This window comes from Cavia porcellus, unplaced genomic scaffold, assembly GCF_034190915.1.
Source record: "Cavia porcellus strain 051 isolate PalLab524CR breed Dunkin Hartley unplaced genomic scaffold, mCavPor4.1 scaffold_2, whole genome shotgun sequence".
Taxonomy (NCBI): domain Eukaryota; kingdom Metazoa; phylum Chordata; class Mammalia; order Rodentia; family Caviidae; genus Cavia; species Cavia porcellus.
The window spans coordinates 114,965,050-114,981,236 of NW_026947485.1; the positions used below are offsets into that span (position 1 = coordinate 114,965,050).

The following is a 16,187-nucleotide window of genomic DNA, read 5'->3' on the forward strand; positions in this document are numbered from 1 at the left end:
GGCAGTGAGCTTGCTACTGCTTAGAATTATACCTCATTGTGGAGCAAATGCCACAATAAACTTTCAGTTTCAGGATCAGTCAGTTCACTGTTTCAGTAAGAATTGTTCTGGCATATGCTGTGGAAACATTTTGAAAACAATTTATAATCTGAGAACTGAAGAAAATCACAATTTGAGTGGTGATGACTGCGTATTAAAAGAACTCTAGATCTGCAGATTCACCTAAAATTCAAAGCCATAAAACATGAAAACAGTAAATCACAGCCAGAGACAGAGAAGCTGTGGTTCCTGACCTCATTTGTGGTTTTCCTGTCTGCCATCTCAGGTACCTGCCGTCAACATCAAGAAGAGAACATCATGCAGGAAATCCCAGAAATAAACAGCAATGCCCTTGGGGCAGCAGGATTCAGCTAGTTTGGTCCCAGCTACCCCTCACTGGAAGCAAATACTTCCTTTTTCCCTGAGGCCACGAGGCACAGGCTCCTTTGTGTCTCACACAGCTCCAGCTCAGGTTGGCTGTCCTGTCTGATTGTCTCAAGTCTCATACGTGGGTAAAAGTTGTTTTACCAAGTAATTACTCCAAGTGCAAGAGCAGTGATTCTGAAAATGCAGATATGCCAAAGACACACTGTACAAGGCTTCCTTTAAATGCAATGATGAATGTTGACAATTTAATGAGGACAAGTAAACAATGTATGCTGAATAAGACATGGTCTACAGTAAGACTAGTGCATTCGTACAATTTAGAAATATAAAAATAGAAGGTGTGTTAGTTTTACTATAAATCTTATCACCACCCTGCTTCTTTGTGTAGTTAAAACAAAAGACAATTAAATTGAAGTCTATCATGAAAAGTTTCAGTTGTGCACAGTCATTATGAAACATAACCCTAGTGTAAGATGGAAGCATATAGTATACGTCTCCTCTAAAAAATGTCATAGCTTTGCTTGGTAACACCATGTGGTTTTAGAAATCATTACATTTGTTTTTTTCTTCTGTTTTTTGTTTTCGCAGTACTGGTATTGAATTTAGTATATTCAGTTCTATTCTTTTTCATTTTTATTTTTCATAATAGTGAGACTGAGTTTTGCTAAACTCATTACTTCTCTGGTTGAGCTGGAAATTACACAGACTTAGGCTCATGTTGTTCAAGTGCTGAGATTACCACTGGGAACAGCTGCAAAACTTTAGTTTAGTACCTTCTTAATGATGAGTTAAGATAGGACACTGACTCAGCTTCTTCCTCAGGTTTCCCTTGAATATTTTCTTCCTCAGGGTGTAGATCATGTGGTTCAGCAGAGGGGTGAAGATAGTGTAGAAGGATGACACCACATTATCATGATTAGCTGATGTGGGTGTCACATAGACAAAAATGGCAGCTCCTTAAATGAACTGACCACCACCAAATGGGAGGAACAGGTGGCAAAGGCCTTCTTGCAGCCTCTGTGGAGCACATATACAGGACAGCCATGAGGATGAGGCCAAAGGAGTTCAGGAAGAGGGACAAGGGAATGAGGAGCATCAGAACACAGCAGATCCTCAAGAAATACTCAAAGGCAGTGGTGTCACTGCAGGCCAAATGCACCAGCATGCAGGCCTCACAGAAGAAATGATCCTCCTCATGGTTACCACAGAATGGGAAGCTCAGGGTAACAGCAGCCTGCATGACCCTATCAGTTGCTCCTGGAACCAGGATCCCAAAGCCATTTGCAAACACATCTGCCAGCTCATGAGGGTGGTATACTGCAGCAGGTGGCACACAGCCACGTAGAGGTCATAGGACATGGCTGCCAAGAGGAAGCACTCTGCACCTTCAGTTGCCTGAAAGAAGATAATGTGCAGCCCACAGCCCACTGGGGAGATAGACTTCTCTCTAGTCAATTAAGCAGCTGCCATCTTGGGCACAATGGTGGAGACCAGCATGAGTCCATGAGGGAGAGCTGGTTGAGCAGGAAGTACATGGGCATGTGCAGCTGGGGTGTCCTGGTGGGTTAGGAGAACCATGAGGCCATTGCCCATAATTGAGATGAACACAACTGCCAGGATAATGTCAAAGAGAAACTGGTAGGCTGTAGTGTAGTTGAAGAGTCTTAGGAGAATGAAATCTGAGGTGATGTTCCCATGCGCCGTGATTTCAAACAGACATGCTTCTCTCAGTGGAAAGAGATGAGAGAGGTCTCCGGAGTCAATGCTGCATGTGAAATACAGCTTCCTAGAACATTAGCAAGGTAAGAACTATGAACCATATTTTAAATTTTCCACCTATCATGTGTAAAATATTTTCATGTGTCTGAAATTCCACATGTTCAAAATGTATTAACTTAATATTACAAGTTGAGGATTAATTAATCAAGGTAACATGTCTGAATTCCTATAACTTGTAATTACCATGTACATGTGATCTTACACTACATGACACTCCCATAAATATATCAGAAAGAGATGATGACATGAAGACATTCTCACTTTTAGTTTGCCTTGTTAATCACCATATATTTATTTAGTGTTAGTATATTTCTTTAGTTATCAAAGCATGTGCTTGATAATGAAGTTTATACATGCACAACATATCAACGTGTTTTAACCTAACATAGCAGGCAATATTCTCTCACAGTTAGTAAACCGGAAGGGGATTTTTTTTCCCCTAACTCGGTGAATAATATTAAGTCTAGAAACTGAAAGCAGTTCCTCTGTCTTCTTCCACTGTGTTGGGAAAATAGACTGACTCCTGGGACTGAAAGGAGGAGTTGTTCCATTTGGCCCCCAGCTTCAGGTCTTCATTTCATGGCTGGATGGCACCAAGCCAGAAACAGGGTTTTGGAAATGCTCAGTGGAGGAAATCTCCTAGGTCCTGGTAGCCGGAAAGCAGAGCAGGTGAAGAACACTGGAGAAGAAAGATTGAACAGCAAATACAGGCCTCAAGATTAGTCTTCAGAGACTCATTCTAACACATGGGGAAATTCATTTCATCCTCATTTCCAAGAGGCCTTGTCATAGTTTGTGTCTGTGGCCCCAGGCCTCCTGCATTTACACTGTGTATTTGTGATTGGTTTATTATCTAGTGCTTGGACTGATGGTGCCTGTGCTAACCCACATGGGGTGGAGCCAGGATGTAATGTAGTGGCAGGAAAAAGTGTATCTCTTTCCCTTGAGAGTTTCTGATTTGCTGTTTGTAGCCAACATGAACTGCAGCCCTGCCATGCTACCCTGCCTTGGAGCCAACTGAGTATAGAATGAAACCTCCAAAAACTGTAAGTAATAAACTTTTCCTTTCCCTACTTGGTACATCAGGTATTTTGTCTCAGCAATGAGTAAAAAGTAACTGAGACAGAATTTGATACTGAGGAGTGGGGTCATCTGCTGTGATTTTACCTGACCATGTTTTTTGAGAGGCTTTGGAAATGGCTTGTGGGCAGAGTTTGGAAAGGTTCAGACATGTTGCCCAGATGCATAGAGCTGTAGAGGATATTCTGGTCAGAGCTCAGGAGACCAGAAGGTTGATAGAAAGCCTGATGGTAAAGACTAGGCTTGGGAAGTTTCTGCTGGGAAGAAGGACTGCATTGGTTGTTGGCCTCCCCATGATGTGTGTTATGGCTTGGCAGAAAGTTTGCCTGTATTTTGCTCATGCCCAGAGACTTTGCCTGAGACTGAGATAAAGGGCAATGGACTGATAAATCTGGAAAAGGAAATTTCAAGGCAGTCAAATGTTGAGGCTGTGGCACGGCTATTGTTGGGGGCTTTTAGCCAGTTAATGTTGCAAATCAAGAGCAAAGAGCTCAGCAGGATAATTTACAATAATGTGAGTTTGGACACAAGGAAACTCCAGTAAAGCTGTGGATTGTAAAGTTCAAACTGAGACCTTGATTTCTGAGAAGAAACAGAGGGATAAGAAAGATAGCCCCAGGGAATCCCAGGAAGAAGTGGCTCTTCACCTTTTGCAGCATCAAAACTGCAAAAGTGAAAGAATTTGCTCAGAGGGGAAATCTGCAGAGTACCATTCTCCAGAATGGGATAGAGGCAACATGAGGTTCTAGAATGGCAGCAACTTAGTGAAGCTTTTCTTCACATTCAGGTTTACATAACCCAGAAATCCAGGCAATCAAACCCTATAGCCAAGAGAGAAAAAACAAGCCTGCTACAGATGGCAGTAAACCGTGCCAGCATCCATATGGTGTTGATTTTAGGTGCAAGGAAAATGCACAAATTCTGAGGGTATGATGGCTTCCATCTAGATTGCAAAGGGCCTGGGAGGCCAAGCAGTGTGGCTCTGAGGGGGCAATTTGTAAAGATGTAAAGGTGAAGCCAACAGTGCAGTGGAGACCCCAGAATTTTGGAAAAACCAGGAACTTGGATCATCCAAAGAAAGCTGCAAGAAGTGAGCAGAGAGGGTTTAAGAGAGAAGCTGTGGGAGCTGATATCCCTGGAAGTGCCTAGGAGTGAAATCATCCAAGCCTTTTGGATCTTGCAACCAGATTGCTTCAGATGCTGAGCATGGAATTCTGGGACTCATAGTTGGTCCTACGGGAAGCTGGATTTGCTTTGTTTCCAATGCTTTATATTTCCATTTGTAACTTTTGGAATGGTAATGTTTATTTTGTGCCTTTGCATTTCAGAAATGTTTGTTTCATTTGTACAGGGGGTTGCATTTAACAGTTTGCCATAGATCTTGGAGGAGACTTGTGACTTGAACTTTTCAGCAATGCTGAAACTGTTAGGACTTTGACAATACTTGGAGATGGACTAAATGTCTTTATTTTTTATAAAGGATGTACATGAATCTTGGGGTCCAGGGGTGGAATGTCATGGTTTATGTCTGTTGCCCCCAGGTCTCATGCATTTGCATTGTACATTTGTGATTGGTTCATTGTCCAGTGCTTGGATTGATGGTGTCTGTGCTACACTCACATGGAGTGGAGCTAGGATGTAATGTAATAGCAGGTAAAAGGTGTGTCTCTGTGTCTTGTGGTTTGCAGCCACCATGAACTGTAGCCCTGCCATGCTACCCACCTTGAAGCCAACTAAGTATGGACTGAAACCTCCAAAAACTGTAAGAAATAAACTTTTCTTTCCCAACTTGGTGCATCAGATATTTTGTCTCAGCAGTGAGTAAAAAGTAACTAAGACAGACCTGATTCTAAAAGACTTCTTCTGCCTGTCAGTTGTTTCTGCCAGGCTCTGTCCTGTTGAATACAGATAACAACACTGGGAGATATGGATGCTAACACACACTGAATAATACTGTGTAATACAATAATACTTGCATGGCAGGAAGTCTCCTGTGGTCAGGGCATTCCCTTCACCACACATATAGATTCTCCTAAAGCCAAGTATGAAAGATGGCAGGAAAAGTTGTCACAACAGGCAGATTCATTCTCAAAACATGGATGAAAAAAGATACCAAGGAAGAAATGAAAAAAAAAATTCCTGTAATCAATGAATTTTGAAAATACAACATAGCAAAACCAAAATGACAGCATGGGCACAGTTCCAAGACTGAAGTTTGCATCTGTCAACCCATAAAATAAAGACTAGAGGAGTCCAAGACAAATAACTTAATTATATACCTTAAGGTCATAGAAAAAGGAATAATACAGATCGAAAAGCAGTGGAAAGAATTAAATTACAAAATCAAAGCAGAAATGAATAAAAGTGAGCATAAAAACAAACACAAAAGATCAAAGAAGCAGAGACCTGATTATTTAAAAAGTTAAAAAATTTGAATTATTATTATTTAATCTTTATGTGTTTTCATAGACATTGTCATTAGTTTTATTTTTGATTTCTAGCTTTGATTTGCTATGATTTGATAACATTCAGGGGATTATTTCAGTTCTTTGGCAAGTTTTTAACCTTCCTTTTCCCTAAGTATTTAAACCAACTTTTCCCTAAGTATAGTACATTTTGAAAACAAAGTTCCATGTGTTTCTAAGGAAAATATGTGTTCTGCTGTTGGTGCATGAAACACATCATAAATATCTGCAAATTTCAGGTGTTCAGTGCTGTGGCTAATTTAGTTTTTGAATTTATGTGGTTAACCTGGTTCTGTGTAAGAATGAGTTATTGGAGTACTAACATCATGATTCTTTTAGTTTCTATATGTCCTTTTATATAAATATATTGTTTTATGAAGTTGGTTTTGAAAACATTTGGAGCATATATTTATAATTGTTATTTCTACCTGTTGAATTGCTGTCTCTATCATCAGTATGTAGCTTCTGCCGGTGTCTTTTACACTCAGTTTAATTTGAAGTCTTCTGTGTGTAAAAATAAGACAGATCCTCATGCTCCATGCGTGGTTTTTCATTCTTTCAATTTCACTCTGTGTGTTTCTTTTTTTCTCATTTTTCTGTCTTTTTGGTGATAATGTGTTGTATTTTTCACTCTTACTTGCATTTTTTCAGTGCATAATAATTACATTTTTACAGTTTTCAGCATAAGACTTTATTTCATAAAAACCTTGAAAGTTTATTATTGTGTAAACAGATTTAAAACCCAAGTAATAGGCCAAAGATCATACTAAATGTAAGACAATATTAGTAAGTCAAGATACTCTTTTAGATAATTCACTGCATTACAGTATTTTCTTTTGTTATCTGTCTTTTTTTCCCTCTTATCTCCATTTTCATTACATCTATACATACATAGTTTTTCATATAATAAAACCATATGCTGTTTAAGCTGATGTGTCTGAGTTATTTCACTTAGCATTAAAGTTCCAAGGTGCATCCATTTTCGTGCAAATTACTCAAGCTTACCATTTCTCTTGTATCTCTAGCACTTGAGAATTCATTTTTTTTTTCTGGATTTGGCAAAGTTTTCACAGTAATTTCAGCGACTATGCTTGTATACCTTTTGAGTCATTATTCAATTTTTCTTTATTCTTGCACATGTTTTTGGGTCTTATTTATTTATTTATTTATTTATTTATTTATTTTTCATCAATCCAGCATTGGTTCAGCGCCCATGCAGTCTTGCGTTCAGGGGATGACTCAGCACAGGATCCACAGACTCAGCTGGGTCTTCCAGTTCTGACCTTGCCACCAATTAGGTGACCCCTGAGAACCATACTTTCCATTCAGTGTTTATACCTTGTAGTTCTGCTTTATTTCTTGTCATTATTGTGCTCCTTACTAAAATGATGATTTATGTCTTATATTCTCCTGTTCAAGTCAATCAGCTTATGTTGTTTGCTTTCTTTAAACAAACTGAATATTTTCTTATTTTAATCCTTTATGTGTTTTGAGTCATTTTGAAGCCAATTGAAGATCTGATTGGTTTGCTTTTTTTGGAGTTCTTTTTTTTTTTTTTAGTTATTGAAACATTTTGATCATTAGGATTTTCCATTCTTTGCCTATAATGTACTCTACTTACAGATACCTAATTTAACATTATTTAAAAATTTAATCAAAATTAAACTTTTCTATAGTCATATGCTTCAACATTCAATTCTGAAAATAAAAATATTAACCTCCCCCAAAAATATCTATATTCTATGATGCTCTCACTAAAATCTAAATCGTATATCATAGAAACAGTTAAATAATCCTAAAAGTGTTATGGAGCTACAAAATACAAAAGATAACAAAAGCAATCTTCAACAAACAAGATGATAATGTGGAAGCATCGTGCTACATACTTTGTATCACAAATCTATAGTAACTGACAAGCATGGTATATGCACTCAAATTAATATCAGCCATTGAAATACAACTGATATATAGAAATGAATTTAAGTATTTGTGGTCAATAGATTTTTGTTAATCATCAGATAATGAAAAATAATAAAAGTTTAATTACAAAAGATAAATGTATTTTTGAGTTCTTTTGCGAAATATAACAATTTTAGTTATTTATATTACACATCATTTTCTATCACAGATAAATGCAATTCTAATTTTCTGATTTAAAATAAAATAATTCTAAATGGAGATGTCTCATATAATTATACACAGACACCTATGTACAGAAAAGAACACACATATACTTCAATAATAAAAATTTGACCCAGACATATAAATATTACCTTTTTTCTCACATGTATGGTAACTAATACCAAAACAATAATAATCTGGAAGTAGTAGAGGCATCCCTGGGGACTGAGCAAAGTGGGGACAGGGGCTACAGAGAGAGGTGCAGGAGTGAAGAGTAGGTGGATATATTCCACATACAATATCAAAATCTATAAAAGCACCACCATGAGCAATATTCAATTTTATGATACCATGCACTAATAACTACATTTATTAACAATCATTCATCCATCAACATAATTACTGATCTTTAGAAGAATGGGCTCTTCACAGAATACCAAATGCAACATGGTAGGTGGCAATGGAAGCCTGGAGCTCTCTGTCACTGCCTGGGCTGATAGGGGACAGAGCTGTCTGGTAACACTTCCATGCTGACCTAGGACACTTGCATGTTTTATTAAACTAATTGCATGGCTTATATTTTCTTGTCACTTATTTATGGGGAAACAAATGTAGAAAATGACTGCTCATCAGGCACATATAAATTCAGAAAAGATTCTAATTTCTATTATCTACAAAATAGTTACCTGGATGACAAACACTCTGACATTTTTTTTTTTACTTTTTACTGGGGATCCCTGCAGTGAACCCCAATTTCCTGCACAGTGTTATGGTGCACAGGGAAAAGAAAGAGCAAAACGCAAACTAATGATGAAGCGGGGATCTGGGTTGATCAGTTGCTCACAGGGAACAAAGGGGCATGAGATAGCTGCGCCTCAACATTTACTGATTGAGGAAAATGGTGAGGGATTACCGGATGAGCCAGAGGGGAGAGGTGGTCTTGTGCTGATGAGATTTTATGGGAAGTGGGGAGAAATGGCAGGTTAATAAAGAGTCTGTCCTTCCCCAAAATGAAGCCCTTTATTTTATTACTGCTTGGATCTCAAGGAACCAGAATGCCTTCAGCTGAGGAAATCTTGTCCCAGGGTGTTGAATGCTATGGAAATGCTATGTTAATCATATGAGTTTACAAAGCCTTCTCTGAGGAATGCACCTTACCCAGAGATATGAATGTGATAGTGTTATTCAAGCTCCAGTATGCCCGTGTTATTGTCACCTGTTTCCTCTGTTGCAAACTTATCAGTCCATATATCATATATCATGTTGTCCCCAACATGACACTGACATCAAAACAAAAGTGGGAGGAGATTGTTCTACTTACACTGCTGCTGCTGAGATAAAACACTCAACATGAAGAGTTGGGGAAGGGAAGGTTTACTTCATCTCAGTTGGTATAAGTATATTCTGCTGGCTCCAAGGCAAGGTGGTGTGGTAGAGGGGCAGCAGAAAGGAGAAACAGTTTGTAACAGAGTGGGCAAGCAACAAACCTCCCTTTCCCTTTTATTCCATCAAGGCTATGAGCCTTTTGGGTGGGGCCACCCATAGCCAGCATGAGTCTTCCCATTTTCCACACCCATAACTGTGACAAGACAATTAATTAGAGGAATAACCCAGCAGTAAAATATATCTATAATCCCAGTGTCACATTCTTAATCCCAATTTCACCTACTCTTCATCCAGCCACCTTTGAAAAGCCCCATTTGTAAAACCACTAATGCTTGGGGGTGGAGGCATCTAGATACAAACCTTAACAGATGTAATTATCCTTAATGCTCTTAGTTTAATACAAAGGAAACAATATTAGAGTTACAGCAGCAAACATATGGTTATTTTAGATATGGTAATTATACCTTCTCAGGCACATAAGATTGTAATGCATTTGCTTCTTAGATAATCATACCTTCTCAATCATTCTAAGCTGCATATATGTTTAAATCTGTGCTAATATACCATACTGTGCTATTTCTCAACTTGTTAGCCCTTTGAATTTTTTTCAGAAGGTTAATTGAATCTGTGACATCCCTAGCCCTTTCCCTTAAAATTCTGTGGCAGATGTGTGTAAGTCACTAAATTGCCCAGCCCGGGTTCCAACTTGCCTCCTTGCCACAGAATTCCATGTGTTGAGATTACAGGTGTGTACTACCACACTGGGATGATACACTTCTCATAGTGATGTGTAAGTGACAAGCATACAGTTTCCTTTGGAGGACAATGCATTTTTCCTAATTAAACACTGCTCAAGGTTGTGAATTCACTTCAGGTCCTTGAGTATCACAATTTCATTAATCAGTGAAGTTATAGCTGCTGCTTGGAGCACATAATTTCATGATAGTTCAAAATTTGAGGACAGAGATTCTTCTATAAAAGCCTGAATTCCCTTTAAGGAAGGCTATTTTTATACCATGAAAAAGTTATATTGTCAGTGTTTCTAATAACACTATCCTAAAGGAAATGAGTCCTTTAATTAGAAAACTTTTCACTGGAGAATGGAAATGGTCAAGCATTTTGTCAAAACCAGGACACTTGTTCTGAACTAACACTGATTCCTGTAGACCCCGAATGTCACCATGATACCCCACTAAGAGTAGGGACCTGTGAAGGTCTGGTGGTTGATAGAACTTAACCAACGGCTAACTTGGAGTGGTCCACTGGATCCAAGAATCCATCTTGTAATTATCTTCCCATTTCCAGAGGGCATAATTGGCACAGATGTATGTAGTGTTCAGCAGAATACTCACATTGGTTCCCTAAACTGTAGTGTGAAGACTTTAATTTTGACGCTTGGACAGAGGTGCCTCATATCTGCTCCTCATTCTTCGAGAAGACTTGGCTCTACATGGAGGTTGGTATCTATTTCTGAGATGCATGCTTTCAAATAGAAACCCACCTCTAGGTGAGTGTTAGGACCTCAGTGCCTCAGTCTACTCTACTGAGTTTTGTCGTAACATAGATTTCATCACCATATTAGCAGAATTGCTGGTGATACATTTTCATTTTAAAATAGATTAGAAACTCCTTGTTCCTTAGCTAAATCCCAATGTTTGGATGGCTGAGGCAGAATGGTGGGTTTTTGCAGCTCATGGGCTACATTTTGAGTTCGAGGCCTGCCTGAACTACATCACAAGACCCCATCTAAAACAACAGAGTAGATAAAACACTCTCAAAAAAAAAAAAAAAGAAAAGAAAAGAAAACTTAATCTGTTCCTTCAGTTTCAAAAACTTCCTGAGATTGTGTTACCAAGTTCTTGATTCAGACTCAGTATGACTTGGAATATTTGACAGCCTCTTATCTCTGCCTCATATATATAGTATACCTTTTATTCCACAAGCTGTTTAAAAATCTAAAAAGCTTTTGGTGGAGACCATGGTCCTCTGTGTATAGGACCATATTACCTGTAAATAAGGGTATCTGAACTTTAAGAACCCAACAGCTTTTCTATATACCAATAATATAATTGCTATGAAAGAAAATAAGCAAACAACTTTGTTCATGACAACTTCACTAAACAAATATTAACCAAAATGTGTGTGATCTCTAATTGAAGGTTATGGAAAATTAAGGAAAGAAATTGAAGGAAATACCAGAGCATATGAAAACTTCTAAATTCAATGATTTTAGTAATTAATTTGATTAAATTGCCACATTACAAGACCAATCTAGAGTTCAATACCCCAACAAAATACCAGTGGAATTCTTCACAGAACTAGAAGGAACAGTCTTTAAACTTACAGCAAGGTGATCTTCAGAGCAACATTAGAGACATCACAATATGACATTTCAAAACATAGTACAAAGTCATGGCTTCAGAAATGGCATTGTATTGGCAAACAAAGATACATAGAGCAAGGGAATAGAATAAATGACAGAGAAACAAACACAGCTACACAATTTTCAATCAATATACCAAATACATATGTTAGAAGAAAGATAGTCATTTTAAAATTTTTTGTGAAAAACCTGGATATCCATATATGAAAGATTATAAATAATATCTATCTGTCATGCTCTGTGTAATTCAGCGCAACACATACCAGAGATTGAGTTATAAGTCCTGGATGTTTGAGGCTGTTCAAATGAAACATAGGGAAAACATAGGGAAACATAGGGAGATAAAGCTTTCCTCAGTGGACTTTAATTACACAGCCGATAAGAGCAAGTGTTACCAAATGGGACAGCACCAATGGAAACTTCCTGCACATCAAAGGAAACAATCCATACAGAAAAGACACAACATACAAAATGGGACAAAATTTTGCAATTTATTTTTTTGATAGAGGATAAATATCTAAAATATATAAAATTTCAAAACAAATAACATCAACATTTCTAATGTCTAGTCAGCAAATAGGGAAATGGACTGAACAGATAGTTCTTTTAAAAAGCATGTGCAAAAGGCAATTGTTTCCTCCTCCTTGAGTAAGAACATAAGCAGTGAGTTTGTGGATGCAGGACATAGTTAGTGACCATGGAAGAACAGTGGAGTTCTGCAGAAGAAAACGCAAGCCTGACGAAACCCAGAGACTGGAGAAAATATGCATATGTACAGTGCCATAGTGTGCAGTAGTACAGGGCACAATTAGAGCCCAAGATGTTCGGACACAAGAGAAAAAGTGGTGGTGGTGTGGAAGGGATCAGTAGGAAGCACAAAGCAATAAGCATTGTGCATTGGTGTCAGATGTGTGTAAGTCCACTTTGTCAGACAGTGTTCTTTTGGAATAGAACTCATTCATACATCAAGGACTTGCTGTATGCACGTAATCACTGACAAACATCTCTTCAGGAACCTTGAATTCTTCTCTACGTGTCACTCTGTTATAATTTAAAGAAAAAGATTAAAGAATATGTATGATATTAGATATACTATCAATTACTAGGTTCCAGAATCAGATTCTGGAATAATGAGGGAGATCATTCCAGATTCAGAAACTACCTATTTGTATCTTTATTTACTACATGTTGACTGATTTAATATAGTGAACAGATAAGTCTGATATAAAATTTTACTTGAGAATTTTAACTACGAAGATTGATCGTCCATTGGAAACAAAATTCTTTAACAGCTGAAGCTAAGGAAGGACATTTACTCATGTTTTTCAGATGCCCTTTTGTTTCAAAGAAATTTAGAAAATAACTTCATTTATCACAAGGAAGCGAAACTTGCAACCCTTAAGACATTTTAACGATCAGTGATACTTTATTTTCATTTCTAAAAAAATTAATAAAAGCAAATAGCTATTTTAGTATGTTAAAATATTTTAATATTTGTGCTTGCTTGAAATTAGTATTGTGAATTATGTTATCACCTTCAATAATTTGATAAAATCATGTATAAATTAGTTTTTGACTAGTGATATTTGTTTCATTAATGAAGACACCTTTTTATTTATGTTACAAATATGATGTTTTTAAGATCTGTCTAGTCAAACCTACTTACATGTTCTACAAGAATCTTTATTCATTTGGAATTTATTTCATTATATTCTTAAAACAGTCTGTTTTCTGGGTTTTTGTTTGTTTCTCTTCCTTTTCTTTTATATTTGCTATAAATTGTAGTTTAGGAATAACCTTTGTCCACTATCTTTAATGTTTTATAGAGAGTGAAAACAATACATAAAAAGTATTATGTACATATATGAACTTCCCACAATGAATTCAATCATTTTATCCTGCAAACATGTACTAATAAAAAAGTTCACAAGCACAGAGTTGAAATAAGAGGGCCTCTTCTAAAAAGAAAAGAAACATCACCAATTAGATAGATATAAATGTAACACATTGTGTAGTAGTCTGCCCCCATCACTGTTTCATTGCTAATGCCCTTATTTCAGATAAATGAATCACTACAAGAGATGCCAACAGAAAAATGTAATTTTTCATTGATTTAGTTAATACAACAAATAGAGGCAGAATGGCAAAATGAGAGCAAAATGAACTGATACACATTGCAATGGGAAAAATTAGTGTTTTGTAAACGTCTGCGGCATTCACTTGGGTAGATTTTCCTGTGATCACACAACGTGTGTCTGTAGCTGCTTTCTCAAAGCCTGGTGACTCCTTATTCCTCATGCTCTGGATGAGGGAGGCTCAACACTGAGTGAGGATGATGTGAATAGAAGAAGAGAAGGGAGCCCTGGGCCTTACTCAGATGAACGTGACAGGTGGGGGTATGGGAGAGGGGCTGCCACGCCCAGGGCAAAGAACAGGAAGTGCTGCGCTCCACATCCAGGGCCCATGGTGCACATGCACAGCAGGGAGTTGGCCGCCATCTTGGGGATGATGGACCATGAAGGAGAACTGGCTAAGCAAGAAGTACATGGGTGTGTGCAGGCGGGGTTCCTCCTAGATGAGAAAAGTCATAAGGCAATAGCTTAACAGGGAGGCAAGGAAGATGAGGAGCACCAAAGAAAACAGGAATTAGTGCAGTTTGGTATGATTAAAGTCCTAGAAAGATGAAGTTCACCCCTGTGGTGTCAGTTGAATTTTCCATGGCTCTAATCAAACCTAAAGGAAAAAAAAAAAAAGAATGATTCAGATATGAGAGACATGCTTCTAAAAACAATGTACAATTTTCTGTAAAAATGTATAGCCAAATGAAATGGAAAATTTCAACCTTGGAGGACTGATATTTCACTTGCGATCCCAAATTTTGTCTTGGCATTCAGTTGTCCCTATCTCCTGTGACTATGTTTTTAATTATGTATCTCTCCAATCTATACAGTATGCCTAACACTTAAGAATACTTTGTCAGGTGTAACACTTAATCATGCCTTTAAAATATGATTTAATTCCAGTTGTTTTTTGTTTATTTCTCTGTTGAAGGAGTATTGTGTGTATGTATATTAATATATGTTGATGTGAAGTATCTCTCAATTATGACCTTTGAAATTTTCTTACATACTGGTTTTCTTACATACTGATAATTTCTTATGTACGGGTTTTCTTACTGGTAATTTCATAAAAGGTATTTCAGTGCCATGAGAATTAAAATTCAGAATTAAAACAAAGATAGCAAAATATATGATGTACTATGTCCCTTGTTGCTGTTGAAAATGGCTGTCAGAACTTGAGGGAGGAGATGTTTGATTTGGGTCCCACTTTAAGAAGTTTTTAGTCCCTGAACCTCTGGGTCCATAATAGGAGATCATGCTTTGGAGGACTGGTGAAGCTAATTTTTTCCCATTGTAGAGGCCAAGAAACAGCACAGGAAAATACCAACAGGGAGGATGGGGCTGGAGGTCAGATACAGTACTCAGAGTCAGGCCTCCATGAGCAACCAGGGCATATCTAGAATTGTGCTGTACACCTCTAAGGCCGTGTTTGCAGCAGTCAAGATAGCAGCTGAACTGTCATGTATTACCATTTTAACCATACTTTTCCATCAAAGAAAACAAGATTCACTAAATTTCTCTATTCCATGCATAAGCAGCTAATGGTCTATACTAGCATCTTTTTACTGTAGATACCTATCCACAGTACCAACTAGCATGTAATACCCAGTATGATGACTTCTTTTCCTAACTAAATGGAAATTTGATCAGTAAAAACCCCTTGTAACAATAAACATTCATGTTTCTTAAACATTTTTTTAGAAATCATTTTTTTATTTTAAAGAGAATGGACCAAAGAGGATAGAACAATGCAGATCAGAACAGAACAATGTAAGCAACACATCACTTTACCACAAGACAACCCAGTATTAAAAGTAGCTACCATAATGTATATTTCTTTGAAATAGTTAAGCATACTTTCACATACAATAGTATCAAACATACCAAAATAATATAAAACCATTCAAGAGAATGAAAGTATTAAGGGCATTCAGAAGCAAACAACAGAAAATAAACAATGGCTACTGTATTATTTACTTTTCCATAAAATTTGTTCATTCTGTCACACATTAAAATCCAATAAGATACAATATTATAGAACCAATGGAAAACATTTAGAAAAAAAAACATGGTAGATCTTCAAAGCAAGATGATACTAAATCAGCAAGGGCTGTAATAATGTCTTGTTTTCTTCAAAATAGCTGAACATATCATCACACATAATAAAATCAAACAAAACAATAAAACCATTCAGCTTAATTAATGAAAATATTATAAGGCTCCAAAGCAGTGTAATGGGGAATCATGATTACCATAAAATCTTATGTAATCTTAAAATTATTATAATCAAAAGATTATACTGTATTTATACATATAAGATTGATTTATTTCACCTATGAGTATGGTCTCAGGTTGCATCTATTTATTTATAAATATCTCAATGTGATCATTCATTATAGCTGAGTAATACTCCATTGTATAAAAATA

At 37.0% G+C, this 16,187-nt stretch overlaps 1 pseudogene; it reads right to left on the minus strand.

Moving 5' to 3' along the window:
* Positions 1-1,203: 1,203 nt before the first annotated feature.
* LOC100718637 (olfactory receptor 2T8-like) lies at positions 1,204-14,138 on the minus strand (annotated as a pseudogene).
* Positions 14,139-16,187: the final 2,049 nt, after the last annotated feature.